Raw genomic sequence first — 21182 nt, 5'->3', positions numbered from 1 at the left:
AATAGACATTTGCCATGCAATAACCAGTTAGCCTACTATCTTGGGTTAGTTATTCATTGGTGCATGCACCTCCATTATAATAGTTATTACAGAGACTATCCTTCCAGCCATTGCATTAGGCAGAAAGAAGCAGCAGTGACATTTTTCTGACTACAGTAGGCTAGGCTAGCTCAGAGGGACAGTAGCAGCATTAGGCTAGATCAGAGGGACAGTAGCAGCATTAGGCTAGCTCAGAGGGACAGTAGCAGCATTTATCTCACTTAATAAAAGCCACTGGATTAGAGCTCCAACAGCCAGCCCACATATGTGATTAATATTTTAACTGACAGTAACATTGACCTATGAGGGTTGACCTATCCCGTTATGGAAAGAGGCTTTGCCCAGAATGGGTGTGACTTCTCTTGCTGGGAATGGCTTGTGTGGAAGATGACCAATTGCGCAATAGAGGGGCGTGTCTGTGAGGAGCGATGGGTTCGGTTGTAGCATCGACTGTTAGTGGACAGCGAGAGGACTGTCGTGCAGGTGTGAGAGGCACGCTACGCTGTCCTGAACTGGATTTACGTCGTCCCGCCAACCAGCAGACATTTCAGAAATAACGGTATTTATCTTAGAGGATCGTATCAGAGGGCTGGAAAGGACAAAACATCTATAGGAATCAGGTAAACATATCTTTACAAATGAAGTGTCCCTATACTTGTTTTATTCGGGACGGACTTCAGCGCATGAATAAGAGTAACATCTGTTTGGTTTTGTTTTGGTCACTGCACAGTAGTGTTTTTACTGTGAAGATCAACGGTTGTTTTCAAAGTTTACTTTGTTGCAGTTTTATTTAAGAAGTAGTCAAACCATTTTCGATGTAACAGTATTGCCTATTGCGGATTTCGTTATTTGTAAAATGACTTGTTGATAAAACAATATCTCACATCCGTACGCGAGGAAAATATGCCATTTTTTTTCTCTTGACTGATAATTGTATTTATAGGCTACTGTATTTTACCGTATCCTGTCTCCATGACGTCAACAGCTGTTTATACATAGTATTCTGTGCGTAATGTCGCAAACAATTTGCTTTAATGCCTTGAGAATAGACTGGCTACTGGTCAAAAAGCACAAGAGGATTTCGACACCCACCATCACAGATTGTTCTGAAATCCTTTCTGTTGTTAGAAAAAGATACGATAGCATTCCTGCAACATTATTTTGCTGAGAAATTAAGCTAATTGTTTGCACCCAAATTGGCCATTTTAATGTATAGGATTCTTAAAATACTCAATAAATATAGTACCTAACATCCGATTTGGTCTAAACTTTTTTCTAACAATGAGTTAGACATGAGGAATCCAAAGGTATTGTAAAAAGCCATTAGCGGACCGATATAGCCCTCTGCAGCGCAGCTAAACTGACCAAGACACACCTCCAACAACACATAAAACCTCCACATAATTCTGCCCAAAAACAATGACAATGTCTCTCAACCAGTGGCATATTGGGTTTTGTTTTTAGGTGAGCGCTGATGCCTCCCTGTGATAAGCAGTGCCCACTTTGTCAAAATATTTAGTGTCCATTCCCAGCGCGCCTCTCCAAGGTGCTGTTGGAGAGACGTATCGCTGCAGCCCTCCACCAACGTTCCATCAGAAAAAGAATCTAACATAAATCATGTAGCAGATAGTATATGGTAGAAAGAGTGTGTGGCCTTTTCTGTAGCCTACAGGCTAGAGATAACATGTATGACAATGTAATGAGACAGACAGACCCTTTTTTACAGCATGCAAGTTTCTACGATCAATTAGCCTAACCTACATGGCTCCCAATCAAATAAAAAATGTGCTGACATGTTAACAAACAAAATATCCTATAAATAGGACCGGTCAAACTTAATAGGAAAATATCTAATGGATAATCAGGCTACTCACAACTGTCCAGGAGTTTCACCCCATCGGCTAAATTGTCATGATCAGCGGTTTCAAGTTTGTATTCGTCAAAATGAGCTGATCATAGTGAAGAAGAAAGAACTTCTGCATGTCCTGTTGCAAATAGGCTCAGGATAACTCCTGATAAAGTTGGGTAGCCGATATTCAGAGTTTAAATAGCCAACTGAATTAGTCACAGGAATTAGGACTAATTAAGCCAATGCAACAGTCTGTTTTTACACATGGATGGTCCTACCACATGGATGGTCCTACCACATGGATGGTCCTACAACATGGATGGGCCTACCACATGGATGGTCCTACCACATGAATGGGCCTACCACATGGATGGTCCTACCACATGGATGGTCCTACCACATGGATGGTCCTACCACATGGATGGTCCTACCACATGGATGGGCCTACCACATGGATGGTCCTCCCACATGGATGGTCCTCCCACATGGATGGTCCTACCACATGGATGGTCCTCCCACATGGATGGTCCTACCACATGGATGGTCCTCCCACATGGATGGTCCTCCCACATGGATGGTCCTACCACATGGATGGTCCTACCACATGGATGGTCCTCCCACATGGATGGTCCTACCACATGGATGGTCCTCCCACATGGATGGTCCTACCACATGGGTGGTCCTACCACATGGATGGTCCTACCACATGGATGGTCCTACCACGTGGATGGTCCTACCACGTGGATGGGCCTACCACATGGATGGTTCCTACCACATGGATGGTCCTACCACATGGATGGTCCTACCACGTGGATGGTCCTACCACGTGGATGGGCCTACCACATGGATGGTTCCTACCACATGGATGGTCCTACCACATGGATGGGCCGACCACATGAATGGGCCTACCACATGGATGGGCCTACCACATGGGTGGTCCTACCACATGGATGGTCCTACCACATGGATGGTCCTACCACATGGATGGTCCTACCACGTGGATGGTCCTACCACGTGGATGGGCCTACCACATGGATGGTTCCTACCACATGGATGGTCCTACCACATGGATGGTCCTACCACGTGGATGGTCCTGCCACGTGGATGGGCCTACCACATGGATGGTTCCTACCACATGGATGGTCCTACCACATGGATGGGCCGACCACATGGATGGGCCTACCACATGAGTGGTCCTACCACATGGATGGTCCTACCACATGGATGGGCCTACCACATGGATGGGCCTACCACATGGATGGTCCTACCACATGGATGGTCCTACCACATGGATGGGCATTCATAACATTCCATTGCAGGCAGACATGGAAGGCTACACCCCAGACAGATGTTCTTTTGGCAGTCTTTTTTTGGTTCTGTCCAGACTAGCAGTCTTTTTTTGGTCCAGTCCAGACTAGCAGTCTTTTTTTGGTCCAGTCCAGACTAGCAGTCTTTTTTCTTTTTTTGGTCCTGTCCAGACTAGCAGTCTTTTTTGGTCCAGTCCAGACTAGCGGTCTTTTTTGGTCCAGTCCAAACTAGCAGTCTTTTTTTGGTCCAGTCCAGACTAGCAGTCTTTTTTTGGTCCTGTCCAGACTAGCAGTCTTTTTTTGGTCCAGTCCAGACTAGCGGTCTTTTTTTGGTCCAGTCCAGACTAGCGGTCTTTTTTTGGTCCAGTCCAGACTAGCGGTCTTTTTTTGGTCCAGTCCAGACTAGCGTTTTTTTTTTGGTCCAGTTCAGACTAGAGGTCTTTTTTTGGTCCTGTCCAGACTAGCAGTCTTTTTTTGGTCCTGTCCAGACCTGCTTTGATTTCCACTTCCACAGATGTTGGTTTTTGGTCTGGACCAGCCTTGATTTGGACCAAACATAGACATCTATGTTTAGAAAGGGGAAAGAGGGATACCTAGTCAGTTTTACAACTGAATGCCTTGAATGGAAATGTGTCTTCCGCAGTTAACCCAACCCCTCTGAATCAGAGAGTCTTGCGGCACCCAGGGAACAGTGGGTTAACTGCCTTGCTCAGGGCCAGTATGACAGATTTTTACCTTGTCAGCTCGGGGATTCAATCCAGAGCGTTTCTGGTCCAATGCTCTAACCACTAGGCTACCCATCCACTCATTGTGCTAATGTTAGTTAGCGTTGGCTTACGAAACTACCTCTAACTTCCTTGGTAATGAGCACAGAGACATAAAACGTGTATCCACAAGTTCATCGGACTCTGGGGAAGTAGATAAAAAAAAGCCTGAAGTATCCCTTTAATATCAACCACAGCACAATGGTCTTTGGCAGTAGGCTGTAGAGAAAATATTAGATTTCAGTCTCTGCGCAGGCAAAAATGTTGATATGCCGTGATTGTTGTGTACACTATCAAAAACATTGGTGTTCTGGTTGCAGCTTGGAATAAGCACTGCTGTACAAATATTGACGTAGACTAAATTATAACTGTTTGACAAAAATGTCTACTAGTATGATCTCCGGGTTATGTTGTTGGCAAGTTATGACATGTTACACTTTGAGTGCTGGACTGAGGTGTTTTTCCATTTTCTCCCCCACATCACTCCGGATCACCCTGAATGGAATCTGGATCAACCTGAATGGAATCTGGATCAACCTGAATGGAATCCGGATCAACCTGAATGGAATCTGGATCAACCTGAATGGAATCTGGATCAACCTGAATGGAATCCGGATCAACCTGAATGGAATCTGGATCAACCTGAATGGAATCCGGATCAACCTGAATGGAATCCGGATCAACCTGAATGGAATCTGAATGTGCTGTATATGACCTGTCATGGTGAGTACAAATACATACTTCCTACAGTTACTCACAAAATGAAAACTACCTGGTTGAGGAGTCTGCCCTTGTCACCTGTCAACAAATTGTGGGATATACTGTATAGGCCTACAGTAGGCTGTTAGGCACAGTTGCCAAATGCCTTGGAGGCTATTACATGCATAGCCTACCTCACCACATATGTCAGTGCATGTATGACCATAGAGAGGTGAATTGGTGTAATTTGACTACAGTCAGGATGCTTGAGAGCATTCCTTTCTTTAGCGGAGGAAGTGAATAAACTCAAGAAACACAGCTGAGTTCAACAAGGATCTCTTCAGAACAGACAGTCCTGTTTGGGTTTCAACCTATTTGCCTTGTAGTTAATCTTCAGAACCCACCACAGATGCGGATTAAACACAGCAAATGTCAGTTAGCACAGCATTACAAACACTAAGGTATTAAAATGTTGCAGAAACGTCAGTATGTCGTCGGTCTGGCATGCTGTTATTGCTGTTACTTGCTATACTTGCTATTTATATCATTGCGTTTTCTCTGTAGCTATATTCCCTAGGGGAAAAGTTCAGCTAATGTTAGGTAGACATGCCTCTGGTTCTCTCGCTGTCTCGCTCTCGCTGTCTCGCTCTCTGTCTCGCTCTCTGTCTCGCTCTATGTCTCTCTCTCGCTCTCGCTCTCTGTCTCGCTCTCGCTCTCTCCGTCTCTCTGTCTCTCTCTCTGTGTTTCTCTCTCTGTCTCGCTCTCTCGCTCTCTCTGTCTCTCTCTGTATCGATCTCTCGCTCTCTCTGTCTCGATCTCTCTGTCTCTCTCTCGCTCTTTCTGTCTCGCTCTCTCTGTCTCTCTCTCGCTCTCTCTGTCTCTCTCTCTCTGTCTCGCTCTCTCTGTCTCGCTCTCTCTGTCTGTCTCTCGATCTCTCTGTCTCTCTCTCGCTCTCTCTGTCTCGCTCTCTCTGTCTCTCTCTCTCGTTCTCTCTGTCTCTCTGTCTCACTCTCTCTCTGTCACTCTCTCGTTCTCTCTGTTTCTCTCTCGCTCTCTGTCTCTCTCTCGCTCTCTCTGTCTCTCTGTCTCTCTCTGTCTCTCTCTCTCTGGCTCTCTCTGTCTCGCTCTCTCTAGCTCTCTCTCGCTCTCTCTGGCTCTCTCTCTCTCTCTCTGTCTCGCTCTCTGTCTCTCTCTCGCTCTCTCTGTCTCTCTCGCTCTCTCTGTCTCTCTCTCTCTCTCTCTCTCTCCCTCTCTCTCGGCAATGTTTCCCTGTAACTTGTTCCCTACCATCTCTCTCTCTCTCTCTCTCTCCCTTCTTCTCCCAGAACAGTGTTTTCCTGTAGTCCTTATTGATCTGCAGGTATAAATCAGACATAGTCTTCTTTCCCAGCAGTATGTCATAAAGCACTCCATTACCTGAATGACTGAACAGACATTTTTAATGCAGCAAAACGTATGGGATGATTATGAATGCTCAAGTGCTGTGAAAGTCAAAGTGCCGGTTCAGCATGATGTAAATATTACACTGGTATACCCTGGCTAGGCCTGTTCCAGTGTTCCTGCTCCCTGTCTTGTAGATTGGGAGAAAACAACCGCTATAAAGGTTGTCAGGTCTTTTGTGCCTGTATTCTTTGTAATTTAACTCTGGTGCAAGGACTTCTGTACTCAAATGATTACTGTATGGTAACCTGAGCTTCTGAGTGCAAGATCGTTATACACTGATGAAATAGTTATATTTATTTTTTAAGATTGTAACATAAAATCTCAGATTGCACTGCACTCTCCCTCTAAAAAATTATCTAATTAAAGAAAGTTAGAAGAAGCAGCAAGGCTATGCACAAAGCATTCCCAAAACAACACACACACACACACACACACACACACACACACACACACACACACACACAGGCACACACACACGCACACACGTACACACACACGCACACACACACACACACACACACACACACACACACACACACACACACACACACACACACACACACACACACACACACACACACACACACACACACACACACACACACGCAAACATGTACACACGTACACACGTACACACACACACACACACACACACACACACTCAAAAATGATGACAGTCGGCACCAGCAGCACCCAGAGAAGCAGGCCTCCACGTCTTGTTTAATATTATAAAATCTGCCACATCTCACACTAGACAAGATCAGAAGTGGATTCCATTCACAATACACTGGTCTGCTCAACGAATCATAGATCTACTAGTGACTGTTGTACACTGAAAGTCGACATCACTCTGGACTCTGGACTCTATGCATGTTGCATTGATGAGTCCATTTAAAAAGGTGAATGAAACTGTAATGAATAGAGGTTAAGGGTCATATTCACAAAGGGTCTCAGAGTGCTGATATAGAATCAGTCTAGCATTTGTGATCATATTGGATAAAATGGCATGTTTAGGGGGACCTGGTCACATGCTACGTAAACAACAGGTGTAGACTAACAGTGAAATGCTTACTGATGGGCCCTTCCCAACAACGCAGAGAGACAAATAGGAAAATAATAACAAGGAATAAATACAAAATGAGTAACAATAAATTGGTTATATACACGGGGTACCAGTACCGAGTCGATGTGCAGGGGTATGAGGTAATTGAGGTAGATATGTACATATAGGTAGGGAAAAAGTTACTAGGCAACAGATAATAGTTACTAGGCAATAGATAATGAACAGTAACTGCAGTGTATGTGATGAGTCAAACTAATAAGTGCAAAAAGGGTCAATACAGATAGTCCTGGTAGCTATTTGGTTAACTATTTAACTAACTATTTAGTTGGTTCGGGACTTGGTGCATCGGTGCCACTACCTGTGCTGTAGCAAGGAGAACAGTCTATGACTTGGTTGTCTAGAGTCTTACAATTTTAAGGGGCCTTCCTCTGACACTGGCTGGTATAGAGATCCTGGATGGCAGAGACCTCTATATTATCATGGTCCATGTGTGTGAACCATGATAACTCCTTACTGGACACAGAGGAACTTGAAGTTCTCGACCCGTTCCACTACACCCCAGTCGATGTGGAAGGGGTGTGCTCGGCCCTCCTTTTCCTGTAGTCCACGATCAGCTCCTTTGTCTTGCTGACATCGTGGGAGAGGTTGTTGTCCTGGCACCACACTGCCAGGTCTCTGACCTCCTCTCCATAGGCTGCCTCATCGTCGTCGGTGATCAGGCCAACCACCGTTGTGTAGTCAGCAAACGTAATGATGGTGTTGGCGTCGTGTGTGCCATGCAGTCGTGAGTGAACAGGGAGTACAGGAGGGGACTAAGCACGCACCCCTGAGGGGCCCCCGTGTTGAGGGTCAGCGTGGCGGATGTGTTGTTGCCTACCCTCACCTGGGGGCAACTCGTCAGGAAGTCAGGACCCAGTTACAGAGGGAGGGGTTCATGTATTACACATTTCGGCTACTAACATGGAAAACGAAATGCTCATCAACATACTCCCCCCCCCCCCCCCCCAGCATCAAACCAAAGAGCAACAATAATTTGACTTAGTTTTAAGTCTTATCAAATCTTTATTAAAAGTGAACATTGAACTGACATATGTGCCCAGTGGGTAGGTGCTCTCAGCTGACTCAGTGGTGGTCCTTATCATACACTGTGTGATGAGTGTTGCACATTGACTGTAACAGTAATAATGATTTGTTTGTTCATTTACCGTGTCTGCCGTCTTTGGACCTCAAAAGCTGTTCTCTTCTATTGATGTACTCGGCCACGATGAAAAGCTCATCTCCTGAGTCGATATTGTTCCTTCTGCTCTCTCTGGGCTTTTATATCAGTGACTGAAAGAATATTGTTCCAAGTCAAGCGAACAATTGGTGTCAGCGGTCTCAATGAAGATGCATAACAGGGTAAGATTAAGTAGCCAGTCTTGCTCATTTTTTGGGAGGGGCCCTTTGATTTGTCATTCACACTGGAGGTCTGAACATGGCCGTGTCTACATATGAGGACACCAAGGTCCGAACCGCTGTACTTTTTCTCTTATTTGAAAAATATATAACATTAAAAAGATATATTTTGAACACACTAAAGAAAAGAAATGACGGGTCAACGTGTACGTATTGCTCCCAGCATTGATCAATGCTCAGAACCCTTCTATTATATTGATCTGACTGAATTCTAATAGCTCCTGCCGCTTTACAAACGAGTGGAATCATGAACAAGGGTTTGTTCATTATGTTTGCCTGCGTCCCCCGGGTTTGCCTTTTCAGCACCACCCTCTCAACTGGCTAGCTCCGCACTCTCGCCGCACAGGTCGAGAGTCTGAGATGTGAAACAAACTACCCCAGCTTGCATTAAGCAACTTGAGATGGTGCTGACAGTGTGATTGCGAGATGGTGGACAAAAGGCCGTTTTAAAACCGTCCTGTGATTCCTGCCGTGTCTACAGACATCCCCCAAACAAACAAAAACTGACTCTTGGAGAATGACTGCACAGCTGGTAAATAGTCGCATCTAGATATGTCAGTCAGTCAGTCAGGTGGCTAGCTGCTGGCAGAGACTTCTATTGCAGTAATGTTGATGGGCTCTGGCTAGTATTACTTACAGTGCATTCAGAAAGTATTCATACCCCTTGGTTTATTCCACATTTTGTTGTGTTACAGCCTAAATTCTAAATGGATTAAATATTTATTTTTTCTTACCCATCTACACTGTTTTTATAAATGTTTGTACATTTATTGAAAATGAAATACACAAATATCTCATTTACATAGGTATTCATACCCCTGGGTCAATATTTTGTAGAAGCACCTCTGGTGGTGACTATAGCTGTGAGTTGTCTTGGTTATGTCTTTATCAACTATGCACATCTGGATTTGGGGATTTTCTTCCTTGCAGATTTTCTCAAGCTTAAATTAGATGGGGAGTGGTGGGGAAAAGCAATCTTCAACTCTTTCCACATATTTTCATTGGGATTCAGGTCTGGGCTTTGGCTGGGCCACTCAAGGACTTTCATATTCTTATTCTGAAGCCATTCCAGCATTTCTTTGGCTGTATGTTTGGGGTCATTGTTCTGCAGGAACGTAAATCTTCTCCCCCAGTCTGAGGTCGTTTGCACTCTGAAGCAGGTTCTCATCAAGGATTTGCCTGTATTTGGCTCCATTCGTTGTTCCCTCTATTGTTACCAGTCTCCCAGTCCCTGCCGCTGAAAAGCGTCCTCATAGTATGATGCTGCCACCAACATGGTGTTAAACAGGTGATGAGCTGTGCCTGGTTTTCTCCAGACATAGCGCTTTGCATTCAGACCAAAGAGTTAAATATTTGTCTTATCAGACCACAGAGTCTTTCACGTGCCTTTTTGCAAACTCCAGTTGTGCTGTCATGTGCCTTTTTCTCAGGAGTGGTTTCGTCTGGCCACACTCCCGTGAAGCCCAGATTGGTGAATTGCTATAGAAACTGTTGTCCTTGTGGCAGGTTGTCCCATTTTAGCCGAAGAACTCTGTAGTTCTGTCAGAGTGGTCATTGGGTTATTGGTCAACTCCCCGACCAAGGTCATTCTTGCCCACGTGCTCAGTTAGTCGGACGGCCAGCTCTAGGCAGTCTAGGTAGTTCCATATTTTCCGTTTCCCAATGATGCAGACCACTGTGCTCTTATAAACTTTAAACACTCTAGAAATTGTTTTAATACCCTTCCCAAGATATATGCCTCGTCACATGTCTATCTTGGAGATCTACGGACAGTTCCTTGGACTTCATGGTATAGATTCAGCTCTGACAATCACTGTCAACTGTGGGACCTTATATAGACAGGTGTGTTTAAAAAAGAAAAAAATGTCCAAACATTTGAATTGGCCACAGGTGGACTCCAATCAAGTTGTAGTGACATCTCAAGGATGATCAAAGGACATTGGATGCACCTGAACTACATTTGGAGTGTCATAGCAAAAGGGTGTGAATACTTAAGTAAATTAGATATTTCTGTATTTCATTTTCAATAAATGTGCTAAAATGTCTAAAAACATGCTTTCACTTTGTCATGATGGGGTATTGTGTGTAGACGATATTATTATACATTTGTTTTATCCATTTTGAAGAAAATGTGGAATAAATCAAGGGGTATGAATACTCTCTGAAGGCCCTGTAGCCAGCTAGAAGGATGAGGTAAGAAGCTCATGTTAAACAAAGCCTACCTCAGCGGGAGCAAGAAATACGCTACTGATATCTCATAATACTACTGAGGCTACTGGGACAGACAGTGATGTGGTGCTCAGTGGTGAAGCTGCGATGAATGTAGGAGGAAGCAGAGGAGACACAGAGAGAGAGGAGACACAGAGAGAGAGGAGACACAGAGAGAGAGATGAATCAAGAAGAGAGAGAGGAGACACAGAGAGACAGGAGACACAGAGAGAGAGGAGACACAGAGAGAGAGGAGACACAGAGAGAGAGATGAATCAAGCAGAGAGAGAGGAGACACAGAGAGAGAGGAGACACAGAGAGAGAGGAGACACAGAGAGAGAGGAATCAAGCAGAGAGAGAGTGGTTCCCAAAGTGGTTCCCAAACGTAATAAACATGTCAGGACCTTAAGAAAATAACCTACTGTATGTTTCAATATGAACATCTCCAGCCTATCTTCCCTATAGGTCGACATTACAATCCAATCAAATAACACAGTCGTAAAAATGTCCGAAGTTTTTGTTTCGTCGCTGATGCTACATGTCAGTGTGAATCATTTCTCCTATTTCCCCCTCCTTTTCAGGGGTACAACATCACAATTGTATAGGTAATAGGCTCTGTGTTTGTAGATGGACTGAGGTGAAGGAACCTACATCAGCCAAGGTGGTAATGGCTGCTGTCATTTTTGCTTGTTTTTTGCCGTTCTACCAATAGCAGTTCTTGAACTGTTTAGGCATTTTGTGAATGAGCTCTTGACCTCACTAAATCTCAAGCCCCTGGGTCTGACATCAGGGCTGAAGGTTTCACCAACAGCTGGGATTGCTGTGTTAAAACAGGCATCAAGCGTGAGAAACAGAAAAGTACGGGGAAGCACTAATGACATAACCCCACTGTCGATGTGTCCCTGTCTGTAGAATGAAGCCTGTTGTCTATTTAGTGGTGAATGGGTAAACATTGGTATCCTTACCTGTGGACTTTTAAATTACTAGATAAACTCAAAAAGCTTTTCAGCGTCAGTACAGCTGCTTCGAGAGCTTACGTAATGAATGCAAATAGGTACTCTAGATGGATGTTCGTGACAAAAACACACTTTTCTTTTAGGAGTGCCAGTCCTCGTGGACTTTACTTTTGAATTGATGTTTTATTCATACAGAAAGAGTAGCCTACTTTGTTAAGACACACACGTCCTGGCGTTTTGACTATCCTCTGAAGGTTCCACTTCTCATTTGGCTGGCTGTGCTGTGATTGGCTTCCTCTCCCACTCTTCACATTGAGTCCGCTGTAAAAGTCTGATGGAGGTTTCAGACATCATTAAAGGTGGTCTGTGTTGAGGGGCTGCCAGAGCTAGAGCCCATTTGCTCAGCAAAGCAATTATAGTCTCTGTCTTATTAGATAGAGTGCTGGGAGAAATAAAAGGAAGTCTTGAGCATGGAAGAGGAGTGTTCCATCACCTCAGTCAGTGTGTGTGGGACTAAGCTTGTGTGTGTACCCGTCCATAGAACGTGACACTGAGGTATTCCACTCCTCCTCGCCATGGACCATGTCTGCTCTGACTGACTCCACAGCAGTATCTACATGGGGGGACTCCACACACACACGCACACACACGCACGCACGCACGCACGCACGCACACACACACACACACACACACACACACACACACGTACACACAACCACCCCCCATATCCCACTTAGATTACCGATTACATCACTATCAGCCAGTAGCTATCATCTCTCTCTCTTTGTTGAATGAGGACACGTGTCTGCTTTGTGCTGGACTCGCCCCACGCTGTGAATAATTGAGGAGCTATTTAACCAGTCCTTTCCTCTGCAGTGACATTCAAGCACAAGATAGGTGAAAGTAAATTGGTGATCATCCTCCGTATTCCTTTGACTTAGCCTGTGTTTTTCAGTCAACATGAAGGAGAGGAGACAAGGAGAGGAGACAAGGAGTGATGCTTTATCAGTCTAACAGTATGTAAATAGCCATGTACAGTCAGTGTAATTACAGTGTAGATATCTGTGAGCTTTGCATTTCTAATGAAACCCTATAGGCTTCAGGGTCTGCAGTATAGCCAAACATGCATGTTACTTAATGGGACATTGAACTCATGAATTAAGCATGGTGGAGGTGGTGGTGTGTTCGTTGAATGGAGTCCAGTCTTGTGAAGACAGGAGGAGAATTCTAACACACCAGTTCAGCTGCTGGGTCCATAAAGAGGATGGATGGGAGAAGCAGACCAGTCTGTAAGGTTGTTTTATAGCCCTGTGGCTTTCCCTTCCCTTCATCTAGTGAATTTACATTTAACATTACATTTAAGTCATTTAGCAGACGCTCTTATCCAGAGCGACTTACAAATTGGAAAGTTCATACATATTCATCCTGGTCCCCCCGTGGGAATTGAACCCTGGTCCCCCCGTGGGAAATGAACCCACAACCCTGGCGTTGCAAGCGCCATGCTCTACCAACTGAGCCACACGGGACCGGGCCTGTGAATCAATCTGTCGCTCCTGATATTACACTTTCTTCCCTATTGTTCATTTTTTTGTATTAGTTGTGGTTTAAATGACTGTGGGTTAGATCATGGTGCTGGTAACCAGGCCTGTGGGTTAGATCATGGTGCTGGTAATGCCAGACCTGTAGGTTAGATTAGGGTGCTGGTAACCAGGCCGGTGGGTTAGATCAGGGTGCTGGTAACCAGGCCGGTGGGTTAGATCAGGGTGCTGGTAACCAGGCCGGTGGGTTAGATCAGGGTGCTGGTAATCAGGCCTGTGGGTTAAAGCATGGTGCTGGTAACCAGGCCTGTGGGTTACATCAGGGTGCTGGTAACCAGGCCTGTGGGTTAAAGCATGTTGCTGGTAACCAGGCCTGTGGGTTACATCAGGGTGCTGGTAACCAGGCCTGTGGGTTACATCATGGTGCTGTGGGTTAGATCATGGTGCTTGTAATGCCATGCCTGTGGGTTAGATTAGGGTGCTGGTAATGCCATGCCTGTGGGTTAGATTATGGTGCTGGTAACCAGGCCTGTGACTTAAAGCATGGTGCTGGTAACCAGGCCTGTGGGTTACATCACGGTGCTGGTATCCAGACCTGTGGGTTAGATCATGGTGCTGGTAACCAGGCCCACGTTAGATCATGGTGCTTGTAACCAGGCCTGTGACTTAAAGCATGGTGCTGGTAATGCCAGGCCTGTGGGTTACATCACGGTGCTGGTAACCAGGCTTGTGGGTTAGATCATGGTGCTGGTAACCAGGCCTGTGGGTTAGATCATGGTGCTGGTAACCAGGCCTGTGGGTTACATCAAGGTGCTGTGGGTTAGATCACGGTGCTGGTAATGCCATGCCTGTGGGTTAGAACATGGTGCTGGTAATGCCATGCCTGTGGGTTAGATTAGGGTGCTGGTAACCAGGCCTGTGACTTAAAGCATGGTGCTGGTAACCAGGCCTGTGGGTTAGATCATTGTGCTCGTAACCAGGCCTGAGGGTTAGAACAGGGTGCTCGTAACCAGGCCTGAGGGTTAGAACAGGGTGCTAGTAACCAGGCCTGTGGGTTAGAACAGGGTGCTGGTAATGCCAGGCCTGTGGGTTAGAACAGGGTGCTGGTAACCAGGCCTGTGGGTTAGATCATGGTGCTGGTAACCAGGCCTGTGGGTTAGATCATTGTGCTCGTAACCAGGCCTGAGGGTTAGAACAGGGTGCTGGTAATGCCAGGCCTGTGGGTTAGAACAGGGTGCTCGTAACCAGGCCTGTGGGTTAGAACAGGGTGCTGGTAATGCCAGGCCTGTGGGTTAGAACAGGGTGCTAGTAACCAGGCCTGTGGGTTAGAACAGGGTGCTGGTAATGCCAGGCCTGTGGGTTAGAACAGGGTGCTCGTAACCAGGCCTGTGGGTTAGATCATTGTGCTCGTAACCAGGCCTGAGGGTTAGAACAGGGTGCTGGTAATGCCAGGCCTGTGGGTTAGAACAGGGTGCTCGTAACCAGGCCTGTGGGTTAGAACAGGGTGCTGGTAATGCCAGGCCTGTGGGTTAGAACAGGGTGCTAGTAACCAGACCTGTGGATTAGATCATTGTGCTCGTAACCAGGCCTGAGGGTTAGAACAGGGTGCTCGTAACCAGGCCTGTGGGTTAGATCATGGTGCTGGTAATGCCAGGCCTGTGGGTTAGAACAGGGTGCTAGTAACCAGACCTGTGGGTTAGATCATTGTGCTCGTAACCAGGCCTGTGGGTTAGAACAAGGTGCTGGTAATGCCAGGCCTGTGGGTTAGAACAGGGTGCTAGTAACCAGCCCTGAGGGTTAGAACAGGGTGCTGGTAACCAGGCCTGAGGGTTAGAACAGGGTGCTAGTAACCAGGCCTGAGGGTTAGAACAGGGTGCTCGTAACCAGGCCTGTGGGTTAGAACAGGGTGCTAGTAACCAGGCCTGTGGGTTAGAACAGGGTGCTAGTAACCAGCCCTGAGGGTTAGCACAGGGTGCTCGTAACCAGCCCTGAGGGTTAGAACAGGGTGCTGGTAATGCCAGGCCTGAGGGTTAGAACAGGGTGCTCGTAACCAGGCCTGTGGGTTAGAACAGGGTGCTAGTAACCAGCCCTGAGGGTTAGAACAGGGTGCTCGTAACCAGCCCTGAGGGTTAGAACAGGGTGCTGGTAATGCCAGGCCTGAGGGTTAGAACAGGGTGCTAGTAACCAGCCCTGAGGGTTAGAACAGGGTGCTAGTAACCAGACCAGTCCTCTTGGTTTATCAGACCAACACACTGATGTGTTTTTCATTTCATTCTTGCTTCCATCCTTGACATGGGGGCACAGTAATGTGCAACAGTAATGCAGGTGACTGTGTTCATTTGAAATGGAACACTAATCTGTTGGTGGCGAGGGATTGGGGGTTTACTACAGTCATCCAGATTAGCTGTAATCCAATGGCTAAATCACAGTTTTGGACAATGTGTGTCTGGATTGGTCATAGGCTGGACAGATTCTGCAGGGTGTGAAGAGACAGCATAACCATCAACGAAAGGGCAGCTTCTAGGGCAGTTGGGAGGTGTTGAATGTTGATTGAATGTTGGTTGAATGTTGATAGAATGTTGTTGACAGCATGATACTGTATCTGTGCTTGGACCACACTAACACGTTGAGGAATTTGAGCCATAACTGATGTATTTCGTTGATAACAGATGATTTGTGTATAGGGTCTATTTTTGTAGAGGCTAAGTGACGATTACCCGGCCTATACTCTCAGGTAAGAGAAAGTGATGGTGTTTTAGCCCTGTAACAGGTTGACCCTGGAGAGTGGCTCTCTAAGCCTTGGGCACCATTTCAGCACAATCTGATTTAGCCTCTCTCCCACAGCCTCTTCACACTAATACATGGCAGTATCCTGCTGGCAGCAGATGGATACGACCTCATCAGCAATATATCAATAACATGACATGGAATGCTTACGATATGAAATTCATCAATTGTTTTCTAAATGAACATAGTGCCATGCTGACTTGCTCTCGGGAAACGGTCTTACAGTTTGTCCGTACAGTCATTATCACATCTGGTTATATTGCCTGCCAGAACAGCCAGTAATAACAGGATTCAGGGCTCCCTTCATCTTCTCTCTTCCGTTATTTCGCTCACTCACTTGCTACACACACACACACACACACACACACACACACACACACACACACACACACACACACACACACACACACACACACACACACACACACACATCTAAAGTGTGATTGGCAATGTGATGGGTTTCTATTCGACTAGTGGGATACTGACACTGGAATACTGGGCTACTGACACTGCCAGGCTAAAATTATTTGAAAGAACTCAATTCATGTGAGCGTGACAAAATATTGAAGTGAGGGGAATTTGTGTTTTTCAAAGGTAAAAAAAAAATATATATATATATTGGTATTTTCTTTGTATATTTTTACATTATGGGAGTATCTATGAACAATTATGCTTGTTGAAAATAGGAAAGGGAGTGCTGTATTTCAAACCTATTTCTGAGTTTCTAAGTCAAGGCATGTGGTTACTAGCATCTTCATTTGTCACGGCCGTCTAAAGGAGGAAACCAAGGTGCAGCGTGGTATGCGTACATTCTCTTTATTTTAAGAATGAACACTGAACAAAACTAACAATACAACATAACGAACCGTGGAGCTATACAAAGAGTGCAAACAAGCAACTACACATAGACAAGAACCCACAAAACCAAAAGGGAAACCTAAATAGGATCCCCAATCAGAGACAACGATAAACAGCTGCCTCTGATTGGGAACCAATTCAGGCCACCATAGACCTACAATTACCTAGACTTACAAAAAACCCATAGATCTACAAAACCCCTAGACAAGCCAAAACAAGCATACCCACCCTCGTCACACCCTGACCTAACCAAAATAATACAGAAAACATAGATAACTAATATCAGGGCGTGAGATCATTAGCATTGGAGGGTGGTTGGGGATAGATGTCACATGGAATGTGGGGTTGGTTGTCACTATCAACTCCATTATAAAACAATGTCAGGTTGGTTGTCACAATCCGACCCATTATAAACATATTGTTCAGGGATATTACCACTGCCAGTATAATACAAATATATGCTATTTAGCAGACACTTTGATCCAACGCGACTTACAGTCATGCTTGTGTACATTTTACATACGGGTGGCACCGGGAATGGAATCCACAGGCCTGGCGGTGTAAGCAACATGGTCTACCAACTGAGCCATACGGGACCACCGTATACAATACATGCCAAGACCTCCCTTCACAAACACCTTTGGCCAACGTATCAACATGTGTTTGGAATATATAGTGTGGAGAGGGTTTGCACATTGGGAAGACGTCGCTGAGATATCAGAATGGAATGTTGACGCCTGGCCTTCGTATACACGATGTAGAACTGTAGAATTTAGAATGTAGGTATTCTACACACATCTGTGAGACATCTTGCCAATTAGCAAACAGTGTCTAAACTGCATCTCCCCAATGCATCATGTGTACATCCGTTGGCCAGAGATATCTGTGCTATCTGAGTTGTTTGTTGTCTCTCTCTCGCACATACATATTTTCTGTCTAACACCCACACATGCTCACACAAATTTCCTTCTGTCACATCACAGTTTAGCCTAATTTAACCATTTTCTACTTTTGTCAACACTGATAGGAGAGTTTCACAAAGAGCTTGCCATTGTTCAAATATGAATGGATTATCAGCCTCTACAATAACTTTGATTGCATTGTTATATTGTCTTTGATTACAAGATAATTAGGTCTTTGTGGAGTTCTCAGTCATTCAGTGGATATTTTTCTGGCTGTTGTGGGCTGAGCCTCGTTTCCATTTTGGAGTCTTGTGAAGACTTACTGTGGATTTGAAACAGAATTCTTGATTAGATGTTATTAGTGTAGAATGTGGAGCAAATCTCTGTTTTTACTGAAGATTGCCTCATACAGTATGTTTGGTACATTGCTGCATGTAGTCCTACAGTACAATACCGATGTTACATGGCAACAGTACCATACCCATGTTACATAGCAACAGTACCATACCCATGTTACATAGCAACAGTACCGTACCCATGTTGCATAGCAACAGTACCATACCCATGTTACATAGCAAGAGTACCATACCCATGTTACATAGCAACAAGGGAAGGGAGATGGCGTAATAGTTGCTCTCTGAAAATGAGGGAAAATTGTACAGCATCAACCTCATTCATTACAACCCTGCTACAGTATCTCTGTGCTTTCCTGAAAGACTTGCAGGTGAAACATGGCATCATGGAATTTTCCATGGATTAGCCACTTATGGCAGACAAAATGTAGGCGTATCCACTGTAACACTAACAGGGAATTCTTGAATTGCGGTGGTAAATGCTGTCCCTTGACTTTGGCCCCATATAAAAACACTTTTTAATGACAAAAACATAAAACATTTTCCTTTTTATTTAACTGTTATTTATTAAGAAAACATACAGTATCAGTCAAAAGTTTGGACACACCTACTGTACTCATTCAAGGGTTTTTCTTTATTTTTACTATTTTCTACATTGTAGAATAATAGTGAAGACATCAAAACTATGAAATAACACATGCAGTAACCAAAAAAGTGTTAAACAAATCAAAATATATGTTATATTTGAGATTCTTCAAAGTAGCCACCCTTTGCCTTGATGACAGCTTTGCACACTCTTGGCATTCTCTCAGCCGGCTTCACCTGGAATGCTTTTCCAACAGTCTTGAAGGAGTTCCCACATATGCTGAGCACTTGTTGGCTGCTTTTCCTTCACTCTGCGGTCCAACTCATCGCAAAACCATCTCAATTGGGTTGAGGTCGGGTGATTGTGGAGGCCAGGTCATCTGATGCAGCACTCCATCACTCTCCTTGGTCAATTAGCCCTGACACAGCCTGGAGGTGTGTTGGGTCATTGTCCTGTTGACAAACAAATGATAGTCCCACTAAGCACAAACCAGATGGGATGGCGTATCGCTGCAGAATGCTGTAGTTGCCATGCTGGTTAAGTGTGCCTTGAATTCTAAATAAATCACTGACAGTGTTACCAGCAAAAGCACCCCGACACCATCACACCACCTCCTTCATGCTTCACGGTGGGAACAACACATGCAGAGATCATCCGTTCACCTACTCTGCGTCTTACAAAGACACAACGGTTGGAACCAAAAATCTCAAATTTGGACTCATCAGACCAAAGGACAGATTTCCACCGGTCTAATGTCCATTGCTCGTGTTTCTTGGCCCAAGCAAGTCTCTTCTTCTTATTGGTGTGCTTTAGTAGTAGTTTCTTTGCAGCAATTCGACCATGAAGGCCTGATTCACACAGTCTCCTCTGAACAGTTGATGTTGAGATGTGTCTGTCACTTAAACTCTGTGAAGCATTTATTTGGGCTGCAATTTCTGAGGCTGGTAACTCTAATGAACTTATCTTCTGCAGCAGAGGTAACTCTGGGTCTTCCTTTCCTGTGGCCAGTTTCCTCATAGCGCTTGATGGTTTTTGCGACTGCACTTAAAGAAACTTTCAGAGTTCTTGACATTTTCCGGATTGACTGACCTTCATGTCTTAAAGTAATGATGGACTGTCATTTCTCTTTGCTTATTTGAGCTGTTCTTGCCATAATATGGACTTGGTCTTTTACCAAATAGGGCTATCTTCTGTATACCACCTAGGGTTGGTCGATATTTATTTTATTTTTTTATTTTTTTATTTCACCTTTATTTAACCAGGTAGGTCAGTTGAGAACACGTTCTCATTTACAATTGCGACCTGGCCAAGATAAAGCAAAGCAGTTCGACACATACAACAACACATAGTTACACATGGAGTAAAACAAACATACAGTCAATAATACAGTGAAAAATAAGTCTATATACAATATGAGCAAGTGAGGTGAGATAAGGGAGGTGAAGGCAAACAAAATATATATATAAATAAATAAAAATATAAAAAGGCCATGGTGGCGAAGTAAATACTGTCACGCCCTGGCCTTAGTATTATTTGTTTTCTTTATTATTTTAGTTAGGTCAGGGTGTGACATGGGGTATGTGTGTGTTTGGGGTATTATATGGTAGAGGGGGTGTTGGTGGTAGTGTATGGGTTTGTGTTGAGTGTATGTATCTAGCTGTGTCTATGTTGTGTGAAGTTTTCTAGGTAAGTCTATGGTTGCATGAATGGGTTCTCAATTAGAGACAGCTGGTTTCTGTTGTCTCTAATTGGGAACCATATTTAAGGCGATCATAGGCTTTAGCTGTTTGTGGGTCATTGTATATGTATATGTCGACGTAAGTAGTTTGTGTGTGCACTTGCGTTTGAAGTTTCACGATCGTTTGTTGTTTTTTTGTTAGTGTTGTTTAAGTGTTTCGTGATCATCTTCGTCGTTATAAATAAAGAAGATGTATTCATATCATGTTGCGCCTTGGTCCTCTCATTCACGTCAATACGATCGTGACAAATACAATATAGCAAGTAAAAAAAAAAGAAAAAAAGTAGAGATAGTAGAGATAGAAAAAAGTAGAGATAGAAATTATTTTATTTTATTTTTTATTTATTTTACCGTTATTTTACCAGGTAAGTTGACTGAGAACACGTTCTCATTTGCAGCAACGACCTGGGGAGTAGTTACAGGGGAGAGGAGGGGGATGAATGAGCCAATTGTAAACTGGGGATTATTAGGCGACCATGATGGTTTGAGGGCCAGATTGGGAATTTAGCCAGGACACCGGGGTTAACACCCCTACTCTTACGATAAGTGCCATGGGATCTTTAATGACCTCAGAGAGTCAGGACACCCGTTTAACGTCCCATCCGAAAGACGGCACCCTACACAGGGCAGTGTCCC

At 44.6% G+C, this 21182-nt stretch overlaps 1 protein-coding gene across 2 annotated transcripts in view; it reads left to right on the top strand.

Moving 5' to 3' along the window:
- The first annotated feature begins 4590 nt into the window (after positions 1-4590).
- The window catches only part of LOC129823057 (protein 4.1-like), a 107803-nt gene continuing 91211 nt past the window's right edge, over positions 4591-21182 (top strand). For both annotated transcript variants that reach the window (XM_055881756.1, XM_055881743.1), the window contains exon 1: positions 4591-4682. The gene's annotated coding sequence lies outside the window, so the exon portion shown is untranslated. The remainder of the gene's footprint in view (positions 4683-21182) is intronic.

The sequence above is a fragment of the Salvelinus fontinalis genome, chromosome 25 (assembly GCF_029448725.1).
Source record: "Salvelinus fontinalis isolate EN_2023a chromosome 25, ASM2944872v1, whole genome shotgun sequence".
Classification (NCBI taxonomy): Eukaryota; Metazoa; Chordata; class Actinopteri; order Salmoniformes; family Salmonidae; genus Salvelinus; species Salvelinus fontinalis.
Note: the sequence above shows the minus strand (reverse complement) of the source record. Positions and strands in the feature narration are given on the sequence as shown.